The sequence below is a fragment of the Oreochromis aureus genome, linkage group 6 (assembly GCF_013358895.1).
Source record: "Oreochromis aureus strain Israel breed Guangdong linkage group 6, ZZ_aureus, whole genome shotgun sequence".
In the NCBI taxonomy this organism is placed as follows: Eukaryota; Metazoa; Chordata; class Actinopteri; order Cichliformes; family Cichlidae; genus Oreochromis; species Oreochromis aureus.
This window is the reverse complement of record NC_052947.1, coordinates 26,676,874-26,690,538: the sequence shown is the minus strand read 5'-3', so window position 1 is coordinate 26,690,538 and position 13,665 is coordinate 26,676,874. Positions and strand designations below refer to the sequence as shown.

Genomic DNA, 13,665 nt, shown 5'->3' with positions numbered 1-13,665 from the left:
GTAAGTCCCACCCGCGGTCCTCCATCCCGGTACGACTGTCTGATGAGGAGAAGTGTAACTTAACCTGAAATGACGAAATTAGAATTGCGGTGGCAGGATGTGCTGATGTGTTGGAGATGTGGATAATGTATTAACCTAACCAGGTAGAGAAATGGAAAGATTTTCGTTACGCAAAATTGTGTGTGTCAATTATATGGTTTATTAATAATAATAATTATTATTATTATTTATTTAAGTCTGCCAATAATTTAATTGCTTTAGTTTATTAAGCTCAAACAGTCCCTTTTAATATAACCTTTACTGCGGTTCTGTTTAAATGAATACTTCCGCTCACGTCCACGAGCATATTTGGATTTAAGTCACATGCAACATGAAATGCAATTTGAAAGTCCATTTAGCTCGTCGCAGGCCATAATGGAGGCTTTTAAACCACCTCAAACGGGACCACGGAGCCTAATGACCCACAGACATCATTTCTCATTGCTCGACTTCACCGCTACAATAAAGCGATGCCTTTTAATTTATCTGAAGAATCGTGCAAAAACTCGCCACACTGCTAATTGAACACAGACCCTTCTTCATTCCCCAATCACACAAGTATCTTCCTCAAAATCGATCAGGTCTTGTGACATAAAGCACGGAAAAGTAGATTTGTTGCTATTGGTTATACAGTTTATTGTTACATTCAAGCACGAGAACGTGCTGCAGAGAAGAAGAGATGTTATTTGCTTTATTGGTTGCAAAGTGAGTAATTCAATTTAAATAAATTTTAAAACGGATTATAACTGTGCAAAATCCTCAAATTTGGAGTTAATGACATTATTCACTTAGACTGAGCAGCAGGGAAAGGGCGAGAATAACTGAAAACCAGCCTGAGACAATAGTTAAACTCACCGAGTGAGTGTTTTTTTTTTTTAATTCAATACCAAAAAGAAACAGGTGTTACACACAAAAGAGGCAAATTTCACGATTTTATCAGCGAGTCAGCTCTTTGTGTCTGCAAGTTTCATCAGCTGCTGAGTGATAAAGTGATCAAAGTTACAATAGTTGTGTTTTATTACAAGCTGGCACGGATAAGTAAGCCTGTAGATTGCAGATAGTGCAGAATGCTTTTCAGATGGCCAGGATGGCCAAGTTATGCAGGCTAGAGATTCAGAAAAAGCTTGTGGGCACTTCAAACACTGTAAGAAGTCATATAGGAATTGTTTGTGCAGATTAGTGAAGTTGTCAGTTTCATCCCTGAATCTCAGTGTTGGAAAACATTTAAACAAACGGTTTTTTCTTTTAGTGTTTCTGTGTGGTGATTTGTATCAAATCTTTAATGAGGATCTTTATTCACTGTCCTTTCTTTGGCCATGCTTCATATTTGGCTTTGTAAAAATTCATTCTTTGCATTTTCTTTTAAAATAACTTTGGTTTTATTTTAATTACTGTATACAGAGGAGGAGTTAGAATCGCGTGTACCTCAAAAGCAACAGTGTTGCAATAATCTGAAGTGCAGCCCCCGGTGTAGGATGTCGATGAAACAGCCAGAGAGTGAAAAGGACAAGCAAAAAGATGACTGATGATAGACACTAAAACGAAACCCTCAGTGTAACACTCTACAATCACAGAGAGACACATCCATCACAAACCAATTCAGACCCTTATATTTTCCATTCAGCTGCAGGTCTGCAGGGGGAAAGGGGCTCTATATTGTTTGACAGTCACAGCACATGTCAGCCACTCTGACACATAGCAGCTGTTTAAAAGGTTTTTGTTTGCTGGTGTTGCCCATTTCTAAAGCTCTGGGACATTCTCAGTGACAGATGTGAACATGCTGCTAAGTCAACAGAAACAGTGGAAGCTGTTCATACTGTAGGAGAAAGTCACAGTTTGTCCAAGGAAGCAATAAAACCCAAGAAAAGAGTGTTTTTACTCTTTAAAGTTTGTTTTTCTTGTCAGGTAACCCATTTTAGCCTGCATGCTTTTAAATATAAGGGTAACTAATAACTAACACAAGTAAGTGATTTTGCAGCTTTATTTAGTTAATATTATTTATTTACATTAAAAAAAAATGTTTGGTTTTTTTTGTCACTCAAAGGTACAAAACACAGATAAATGAAAAATGTGTTGGTCCTTGTTAATGTTAGATCTATCATCACACTAGGTAGAGGGACATTTGGAGACATTTGTAAATAGTGGCAAAATTATTAAACAGAAAAAAGGCACAAGCCCTGAATCATATATAAACTATTTTATTTAACCAATATCATTTACACTTTTTTTTTATACCTGACCAGAAAATATGAAATATAATAGATATATATAAAAAATAGATACGTTACACTGGATTCACAAAAGTGTGAAAATGGCTATTTTTAGAAAAGTATTTTAGTTTTTAACATCTTGCAGGTTTTGGGAAAGTGTGTGTGCATTTTTAAGCTGAAGAAAACACCAAATGTTGGTGAGAAGTAGATCTTTGTAAAGAAACTGAACAATAGACGAGGGCGAGTTACATGGAAAACAGAACCTTTTGATAAATTTAAATATCACACTAACATCTGAAAAAAAGAGAGGAGGAAAAAAATAGATGGTTGAAAGGACCTTATAAATGTTTGTTAATTACTTCCATCATGATCTTAAAGGCAGATCGGGTGATCTTGAATGTGCATCTCGATGCATTTGGGTGTCTCGAAAGCAAATTCTAAGTCCGTAATGCAATGAGCTAAATAACACGAATGACGTGGAAGTGTCCTCACTTGAGCTTTTTAGGCTAAATGATGAGCTCATTTACAGAAATCCCCGTCAACTGTTAAATAAAGGAAGGTTTCAGCCTCTCTGGAAAAAAAAATCACAAATGTGATTCTTTTTGTTCCCTAGTTTGCCGTTTTTGTGTAATTTACTTGATGTCTTGGGTACAAGAAGAAGACAAAGTGTCTTGAATAATTTAGGAAGATTAAGGACGATTGGGAAGAGAGCTAAAAAGCATGCAGAATGAGGGGACAAGTGCCGTACTGCAAGGGCCAGCAGGGACGGAGGGAGGGGCTGGCCGCCAGACGAGAATAGTGAAAATGAAGTCGATGAACTTAATCCGGGGCGGGGTGTATGTCGGATAGGTTGGAGGGGGGGGCATATGATGAAGAAACTGTGTGAGGAAGAGAGAGGCAGTGGAATAAAAGGGCTATACATTTTCCTCAGTTGTTCATTTTACAACTCAACATATAAAGAGTTCAGGATCAGGAAGAAGCTCTCCTTCCTCTCTGAACTCAACAGCCATAATGACCTGCAGAATAGGGTTGTACATATTTCCATGAGACTCTCTCAGTTTGCAGCCTTTATGCTTTTGCTCACTCAGTGTCGGCATGTAGGGTCTTTCACTCCTAATGCCTAAAAGATGTAGGTTTGATTTCAGATTAGACAAATTATGATCCACCTTGTCATCATGCATATAGCACCTTAGATCACAATGAGTCTCCTGGATAGAGGCCTGCTACTTTATGTATTAAAGCTTTCCTGTGTTATATTTCACTGATGTCAACTTCCAGCACATACAGACAAATTTTAGCACTAAATCAAAATACAGTTAGTTGGGGTTTTTTTTAGCTTGTTTGTTTTTGATTGGACGGAAATTTTTTTTAAGCCTGAGTAATGCCTGCAGGTCTTCCTTTATAAAGGCCTCTTAGACTGCATAAAACAGGGTACCGTGTTGCCCTGGGTTTCAACTGTGACAGTCTAAACCCAAGACAAATGGATTCTGCAGGGCACTTTGTCTATGAGTCGCCGCTGCTGCTGCAGCTCCTCAATGGTATACCTGGAAATAAAATTAGGAACTAATGTCTTTTCTCTTCTGTCATGGTAAGTGGACACTTTTTAATATTACTGGAAGAAATTCAACGTGTGAAAGTAAGACAGAGCCTCATTTCCAGTGGAAATTACACCTCTTTCCATATCCCTAAATCATTTGGGCGATTTGTGATCTGTGCTTGTTTTGCCCCCAGTTATCAAGATCTACACAACAGAAAACGCAAAGTACATTCAAATGGTCCCAGGTGCTGTTCAGAGGCAACTGACTGACAGTGTCAGCCACATGCAATGATATTGGAAGTTGTGTTAATGCCTTGTGATATGTGGCTAATAAAATAAAATAAATTAATTAAAGAAAATCTAAAAATCAAGAAGAACAAATAAATGAATTCTTAAAACCAGCTGTTTTCTGTTAGGTGATGTATTTTTTTCTTAATTTCGTGGATTTTTGCCAACATCTTAACAAGGTTTAGGATCATTCCAGTGCAACAACAGGAGAGAGCGATAACAAAAACATTTCCAGCAAGGTTATCAGGATTTTGCAAAATTTCTTGTAACCAATAAAAACACAAGAGTTTATTTTTCCTTCGCTAACCATGGTGCTTTCAACAACTATACAAGACAAAATCCAGCACTGAAAATTCTGAAATGCAAATTATGCCCTGTAGCCATTAGACATGCTGTTCTTTAACTCTTTACAATCTTGACAGCCTACCAGGAGTAACCCTTGAAGCCCTTTTCTGAACAGCGGATTCTGTCATATTTCAGACCTGCTTGTAGAACAGCATGACTGGGTTTATGCAGCTACCTTTGGAAAAACCCAGAAATGATTCTTAATAGCCGTCAAACCACATCTTTATTGATGTATTCTAAGGTATCAAAACCCGTCATTAAGGCTACAGGGGTTGTTGTCAAATGCTCTCTTTATGTGCAAAAGAGTTAATCAGAGTTTGCCATTTCTATCCAAGCACACTAGACTGAGGGTTGTATTCTCGCTTCGGCTGATTCTGTGAAACCCTTTCCAACGCATGATCAAACGTGACACCCATGTGGTGCATGTTTTCTTTGCGATATTTGTTGCCCTTTTTGATTTCATTGTTTAGTTGTGTTGTATACAGTCAGACACATGTTTTTATGTATGTGTGTGCAAAAGAAGTCTCGGCCAGTCGGTTGTCAGCTGGACAACAGAGATCTCCTACAGGCCTTAGTTCGGATGTTTCCTAGCCGTTTTGTTTGTTTGTAACCTTTCAAACTGAGGCTCTGGTTAATGTTTAAGCAGCTCACCGTGCACTTTTATAAACCGGCATCCTTCATCTTCAAAGTTGCCGGCAGGATGCGTTGTTAGTCTCAGTGGCAGCAAACAGTGCTGGGAATAAACCGACGGCGTAGTTTTGCACTTTGCACTGTCATACTTTTCTTCACCTTCAGTGTTTCACTGACCCTTTTCTTCTGACGTGCAGTCATGGGTAGGCACGCACATATGCTCACACACACACATGCATTCACACACACGCGCAGAGTTTCTTTCAGGTCTTTATCCGTCAGTTCAAACAGGGGGGAATGGCCTCTCTCTCACTTCAAGAACTTCTTTCCATGAGCTCTTATCAGTGTTTATGACTGGTTTTGTAAACCATGCTGCAAAAAATAAGTTGTGCACGGTCCAGACAACTGGCGAACCCTTCTGTTTTAGATTCAAAGACCTGCTGTATCTCTCAAACAGACAGAAACGTGGACTCAGATTGTAAGCAAGGCTGATGGTACAGTATATCAAGTGCTCTAACTAAACACTAAAAAAGACATCCAGGAGAGAGAGACACACAGAAGCATGCACAGACACTGCAGGAGCAGTAAAAATGAAAACCTGTCTCCATTCTGTTGTAGGATTACATGAGACTATCTGAGCTTCGTCTGCTGCTGCAGCCACTACTACTGCCGTCATCTGGGAGTGAGAAGCTCTATTTTTGCACTTGTATATCCTCATAAGGTGTTGAGGATTGCTAATTTAGCTGAGAATCTATGCTAGGAATTCAAAAGCTAGTTACATCTGAAATTTAAATACTTGGACTTATGAACTTTCACCCTTGGTCAGTATTCACAGCTGTTAAGTCCTGTCACCATCCTGGAGGTCTGAGTGTTTTAAATGCACGCTTACTGATAAAGAAAAATACTTTGATGGTATATCTATTGATCTGTCTGGTTATACGTGTACAGTCAGGTGGGTGTTTCATTCACAATATAAGCAAAAATTCAAGTAAGAGTGTGAACAAACTAAAATTAGACTAAATAGTTTACTTTGTTCCTGAGCCACAGGATTAAAAATACTCTGCATGAAAAAGTCCGTCTGTTTCAGCAGGATTCTGAGTTCGAGCCTCAGAAGGATACTAAAGTATTTGTGTAAATCAATAATGATAATTTAATAAAATCATTACAATCAGAGGACTTTAATAAAACAGCTACTCTGCACACTTTTGCAGCCAGAGACTGTACAATCCCCAGGAGTGAGATCATTCCTAATAGCGATAATTTTCCCTCAAATAGATGTGACAAATAGTGTAGATACTGTTGGGTATGTTGAAGCATGGGAGATCTTGAAGTAATTAATGTCAGTAGTTGGCAGCGGCTCTTTTCTGAGCTGGAATTTTGGAGCTAGTTGTTTCTTGTCATGAGGCCTGTTCAAGAAGCAGTTCAATTTTGATGCTATTCCAGTTTTGTGCTGATGATAAACTCTGACAGCCCTTTGAAGACTGGAAATTAGTGCATATCAAAAAATGTCTGTGGTTAATGTACACATAGATTACGTGTGTGTATGCGTGTGTGTTTGCTCTGAGAGGAAAAATACAAGCGAAGCTGGCACCATAAACTAAATCCAAAATACATGTGTAACTGTGTTTTACTAGAATTTTCTGCACATTGCCTAATATTAGTCTCAAGTGGAAAAAGAGCACTTTCATTACGATCAATTTTTCTGCCTTTGACAAAGTTCTGGTCTTACTTTTTGGTTTGAAAGCAATGTGTTCGGCTGTCGGAAAAGACAAAAATCTGCTCTGAAATTTCACAGCCTGTTTATCTGTTGTGCAGTTCAGTGTCCTTTGGGCAAAGTGAACCTTTCGGCGACTGTGGTTTTGTTTCATTGCTCTGGCTACAACGCATAATGCAACACAGACCCTGCTCACAGTGTGAGTCCCCTTTCTCAGCCAGTGCCTGTGTGCATGTGTGCGCGCGCGGGCCTCCGTGCACATGCTCGTACCAGAAATGGAACTTCAAGCTTGTTTTTGAGAAATCGTTGGTAGGAAGCCATATTGCATCTGAAAGAATGCCATATTGCGTTACTCTGCTGGCTTCTGGCCTGCGCTCACTTCCTCTTGTCACCCTTGCTGAAGCTTCAACTTACTGTGTACTGTAGCTTTTTTATTACAGCATTCAAACAGCCCAGAAACTCAGATTGTAGTCATCATTATAATCATCATCTTGCTCTTGATTATGATCAGAACGATCAGTGCTGCATACCTGTGGAAGAAAACATTGACCCCGGTGTGTGTGTGTCTCTGTGTATGTGGTGTATTTCAAATGTTTCCATTCAATCTGTGCCAATACTCTCCTAGCAGCTGGTGATAATTGGTCTGGCCAACGAGATCCAAATGATCTTTTCCTCTTCTTTCTCCCTCAAACACAGTAATCAGGTGTATTCTCAAGAGAGAAATCTAGGCGCACTGCACATGCCCGCTAAAGACTTTCGGCTATCTTATTAATCCGGTTCAAACCGCAAGCATAAAGTAGGCTTTCCTTACAGCGATGACAGCTGTTTCGTTATTTTTATTGGAAGGTTTGGTTTTCGACAGCTCGGAGAGCTCAATCATGGCAGGTTGCCTTAGGTGCAAAAAGTTAAATGCATTACAAATATACCAAAACAGTGTTCAAACACGACTTAGGTGGCTCCCAAACATCTGTACAAATTCTGCAACGCAAAAGACCAGAGGGACACAGGCTTTTCACACACAGCTGTACAGATACTTGTTCCTCGTGTATGTATCCAGTGACAGAGAGAGGACGCTCCTTTCAGTCATAATACCTGCCTGTTGTCTGCAAGCTGTTTTTTTCTGCTTCTTTGTGTGTGTCAGTGTGTCTTTCATCTCTGTCAGAAGGCCTTCACATCATTCGGTGTATTTGTTTTTACTGTAGAGTGTGTGCCTGCATACATTTGTGTGTATGTGTGAGAGAGAGAGAGAGTGCAAAATGGAGACTGTGTCTGGATTTCTCTGTCAACTTCATTTTCTACCAGTTGGTGTTTATGCAAACAGTAATACTCTCTAGGATGTGAGCAGCTATTCAGCGCCTGGGGAGGTGTCTCTTAATGAATTAATTGATGACTTGATGCTATAGTGAAAGCTCAACTTAGCAGAGGGAGGATCTCCATGCGCTGTGGTTTTGGCATAAATCGCAGCCTAAGTACGTGTGTGTGTGTGTGAGAGAGAGAGAGAGTGTGTGGGAGAGAGAAACAAAGAGACGGATAAGGAGGGAGAGGGGTGGTGGGGTGTATGTGATGGAAAGCTTTGGTTTGAGAGGGTACCAAATGACTGGGGCTAATTAAAACCCACACCAGACAATATTAGTCTGCGTTCACACATTAGACACAAGACACTTCAATGCCTCACTCCTCAGCTCTATGAATCACAGCCTGCCTGTCTCCTACATATTTTAAGCACCCGCACTTACACCACAGAATAAATGCTGTCACATAGACGTGACAGGCAGGACACTGTCTGCACCGTTCGGTGGGAAAGTTTCCCAGGATTCAGCTCTTTGCTACTATAAGTGGGAGGATGAAAAGTAACACTGTTACACTAATGCTTTATCCACAAAGGAATTATTTGGAAAATTCATATATTGTCTCAGATTCACAGCGTCCACTTAGACATTCAGTTATTTATTTAGCCTCCACCGTTGCTGTTTCATTTCTTTCAATACTCCACCAGTTTTGCAATTCCTTGCTCCAACAGCACGGCTGAAGTGAGACAATGTAAATAATCAAACTCGCTACAGCAGGAAGAGAGATGTCTTTTTTCCATAATCTTCCTTGAAAGTCAGTAGCATAAAATAGACTGATATAAACTGATCTATCTATCTATCTTACTCTCTGTCTCTCTCTCTCTCTATATATATATATATATATATATGTGTGTGTACATACTGGCTCATGAATTCAGCAAGTTGTCAACCTGTGCCTTGCCTCAAGCATGCTCTCCATAAGCAGCTCCATCACTTTAACCAAACAGGATATTTCTTGTAGTGAAAACCCATCTGAAGCAGATTATCTCCTGCTGTGTGCTACACACGAGGAAGGACAAATCTGCATACTGTCCTTATTCCACCTCAATATTTTTCAGATTTGATGTGTGAAAGCGGATTTCTGAAACTGTACCCCATGAGCAAGGAGCGGATCTGAATGAGAACCCGAGGACGCTGCATTCTCGTACGGTGACTTCTCAATCAACATTTTACTTGAAGCTTGTGATGAAGACAATAACTTGTCAGTATAGTGTTTGAACAAATAACACATAACACAATACATAATGGGTCATTTTTCCATAAAGTTCTACAATATGGACTTTTTTATCCCAAATGAGTGACACTGTGGTAGGTGTTAGGAAGAATGCAGTTTTGAGCGATTTAAATTTCCTTCAGATGTTGATGCTATTATCTACATTATTACAGTCTACACTCAATAGTATGGTTTTGAGTGAGTGACTGCGAATGTAGTCTTGAGCCCTACCCTAACACAGAGCTAAAGACCGGGTCACAGAAATTGCGTAAGCTCTCTGTTTTCTACCCATTCCTTCAGATTTCACAGTCACACTCTTCAGACCCAACTGATACCAAAGTAATGGCAAGTCCCACCACTCAGCAGCAATCTTTCTAATGCCCTGAGATTGCTATTCATTCCACTACTCAGAGAGTTGCATCAATACACCACAATTGGCTCGATGTGGAACACACATTGAGCCAAAGAGGATGATTGCCTTTTTAACAGAAGGGTGGGGCAGTGGGTCAGACAGCTACCATCTCTGGCATTGCAAAATGCACCCACAGATTTCTATTCAGGACTCTTTGGTGCTCACTTAAGTGGTTATTAAAATCTGTTCAGCTTGTGTGCATAACACACAAATATTCTATGCAACTTTTTCCCCTAAATATACAGTAGTACTGCTAAAACATGTTAAGTGACATTATGTAACAATTCAGCGGGGTTCCCCTTTAAGCCCTTCAGTTTATGCACGAGTCATGATCACTCATTCATGCAGTCATCAGGTCTGTAACACTGTAAGCACAATCCTGATTCATGGCCACTATAGACGGAGCCGAGCGGTCCCACTTGTTAACGTGGGTCATAAAGGGACCAGTAAACAGAGTAAGAAAACAGAGAAAGAGAGCGAGAGAGAGGGAGACTGGCACTGGAGGATTATTTTCAGTTAAAAAGCAGCGAGTGTGTGCGTATGTGAGATCTGATCCTCAGGCCGGGGCCAGTGGTGCTGTAGAGGATCAGAGCTGATGACCTCAGCACCTCTTTGAGGCAGCAACTTACTTGTGGCCATTTGTAGCCAAAGCAAATATATAACATGTGAAGAAAAAGAAAAAAAGGAAGCAAGAAGCACAGAAAGTGATTCTTAGTGAAGGAAATTCTTAAAACTCTCCCGCACTGCGCTCTGGGTCTTGCGGTGATTAGCTAATGTGAGGTCAAATCCTCACATGTTGCTTTCCTTCTTTTACTTCCAGGTAGGAGAAGCACTGACGCTGGTGCAGCATGTGTTGTTACATTACGCTACAATTACCCAGGTCTGTTCACACTTAAAAATGATAGCCTTGGCACAGTTTGTAACAATTCCTCCAAATATTCTTGTAGCTGATAGGGCTGTATCGGCATCAACAACAACAATAAAAAACAGATACTCTCTTATGTGTGTGTGTGTAAGAGAGAGGGAGAGAGAGACATAAAAGAGAAGGAGGCTTTTGTATATGCAGCAGCTCAGCATTTGATTCAAGGTGAAAGTCCTGGCAAAAACTGCCCTGGCAGCAGTCGCACTACTCGCCGACAGGACCACCTAGCACGAGCGTGAGCACATTGTGCTCTGAAGCAGAGGTCCTTAACACTCACAGCTATAGATGATTAATGGCTGGATGAAGTTACACCTCCATGGAGCAGTCAGTTGAGCAGATCAGAGCGCCCCCCGCTGTTGCTGAAGCACACTGTTGCAGTCATCTGAATGAACTGCAAACAGCTGGAATCAGCCTCGGAGGAGTAAAGCGCCTGCTGCGGTTTAATTATGCCGTAAACTCTGAGACTGTAGATGCAAAGTCTCAAAGTGTTTTGCTCCGCAGTTAACGTTTTAATGATATTAGATTGACAGAAGTTAATGTGTGGGTAAAAGAAAAAATTCCTTCCACTTGTCTTTTACAGATTCTTTCTTTCTCTTTGTTTTTCTCAAGCACGTGCAAACAAAAATGGAGAAACCACCTGTGACGGATCAAGCGGACCTAACCCATTTAATTTTGCACCACACATGCTCACGTGTCACCAGCAAAAAAATATCCCTTCCCTCTGAATTTGTTGTGTATGTGTGTGTAAATGTGTGTGTGTGTAGTTGTTTTTGGATAGCTGACAGTAATTTGTCAGTGATGGTGACAAATGGTGAAGGCTGTGTATGTGTGTGTCTCTGTGTTTGTGTAACTAGCCAGCAGGGCACCAGGGGTTTGTAGCACCCAGTTTTCATACATGCCTTTAAATTATAGTTGTGTTTGTTTGTATGGGCCTAAAGTTGTCTATATAATGAATAGTTATAAATACAGCTAAAAGTCATACAATCCATTATCTTATTGAGTGAAAAACTGAAGCCCCCCCCAGGTCAAACTAGGTGGTAAATGAAGCTGAAGTTGCAGATTTATAGAGTTGCATAAATTGGTCTCAGTCAGCAGAGGTCAGCACAAATTAAACAGATTTGAATAAGGTTGAGGAGAGAATGCTGTTCAGGTCGTTTGTTCTCTTACATGGTAAAAAAGAAAGAAAAGAAAAACAACTTTATAAAGTTTTATCCACTTACCTAAAGGTGATTGAGCAAATATCTAATCTGATACAGCAAGTTTATGGATACATTGTGAAACCAACTGAAAATGTTGAGTAGGCAAAGCTGGAGTTTAAAGCTTTGTACATTTTCCAAGGTAAGTGAGGCCAGTGCATATGAGCACATGTTAGGTACCGAGACTGGGGAGTAGTGATGCGATGTGCCAAATCCTCCAAAAGCTGCCATCTTACCATGAATTTGGCAATCTGATCCAAGAAAATGAAATAAACAATCTATTATAAATATGTCAGCATCTCCAGCTTTTAAAGGGTACAAATATCTGTTGCGCACAACAATAAGAAGATGATGGACACAACCACAAATAACTACAAGTAGGCAAGTAAGGTGTTAGACTCCTGCACACACAGTTCTTGACGCTATTAACGGCAGCATTTTTAGTTTATCTTTCAGGTTTTTGGACACAAAATCCCTATTAGGACGTTAAATTGAAGATCTTTGAGAAAGATTTTTTTGGGGAAAAACACTCAAGTGTAAATTCTATATTTGTGTGCATGTGTTTGGCATGTGAAGCAGAATGCAGCCTTCTGGGAGGATGCTTGGGGAAAAGTTTGCGGGGTCATCTCAATTTGCCCGAGGTGATCCCAGGTTAATCCGTCACTCATTAGCTCTCACAGATAAGACAGAAGTGGGGTGAGGGGCTGCAAATCCATACGCTCTCTCACTCTCTTTCCTTTACGTCTCTCCTCTTCATTTAGCTGTTTTCAACAAGAACGAACCCCTCTCTGTCCCTCATGGTCTTTAGTAAAAGGACAAAAAAGAAGAAACCGAGGACATGCAATAGAATAAAGCCATGGTCTTGCCTTCTTTACCTAACACCTTTCCCTCCTTATTAAACCCTTGCTCGCCTCGGGGACAATACAGCCAATTAATTAAGGTTGGTGTCCAACTGAGTGCAGAGAGAACTGAAGCACTGGCTCCTGCTGATCGAGCTCCTCCTTGAGGTCCATTATGGAGTCGTGGTGGTGGGAAGAGGGGTGACCACAGTAAAAAAGTGATGGAGAGTGGGAACAAGGAAAAGAGAGCAGCTTAAAGACAGAAAGAGACTCGTGACTGAATATGTTAACAGTCGTTTTCATTTAAACAGCTTCCACTGCTGCCGGGTCTTCGTTGAGAGCGTCGTCTCTAGTGGTAATGTGGAATGTGTGTGTGTGGGTTGCAGGGGCTCCCCGGCAGCTGTGGGGACCCCCACGCCAGCTGAACAAGTCATCAGGTTCCTGCGTGAGTCTCGTCACTGGTTTTAATAACAAAGGGACCCTCTCACTGGAGGACAAAGCAAACAAATGGGGCTAATTATGGGGGGTTGATAAGGAAATTATGAGGAAATTGAGTCATGAATGGTAATATTTTTGTTATGAGATGATCGTTCGTGGCAAAAATTAATTTCCAAAAGGGGCCCCTCTGTGTTTTTTTCTGAAGCCTGGACCTGGAACTGGATGACACATGAAGAAAAACTTGGCCTCGCTCTCGCTTTCTCTCTCTATCTCTTACTCACTAACCTCTGGAGACACAAAAAGATACTGAAATGATTATGCATCGGGTCTCTGTAGATATCCAGATGTCTACCTGATGATAAAAAGAACCTGGAGAATGGACCTCGCTTTCTTTTTTTACCCCTTCGCCCTCTCCTTGTTTTTTTGTCATATTTGTATATTTATATTTCTCCCTGTATGGCAAGGACAGGTCATTGGCAGGGGATGAAAGCTGAAGTACGAGGGAGGGCCAATGGGAGATGAGTCTGTAGTCT

At 40.6% G+C, this 13,665-nt stretch overlaps 1 protein-coding gene and 1 long non-coding RNA gene across 4 annotated transcripts in view; one reads left to right on the top strand and one right to left on the bottom strand.

Annotated features, from left to right (window-relative positions):
* The window catches only part of ntn1a (netrin 1a), a 59,015-nt gene that overhangs the window by 1,445 nt on the left and 43,905 nt on the right, over positions 1–13,665 (top strand). The window lies entirely within an intron of this gene.
* The window catches only part of LOC120440468, a 39,293-nt gene that overhangs the window by 886 nt on the left and 24,742 nt on the right, over positions 1–13,665 (bottom strand). The gene's annotated exons all lie outside the window — the stretch shown is intronic.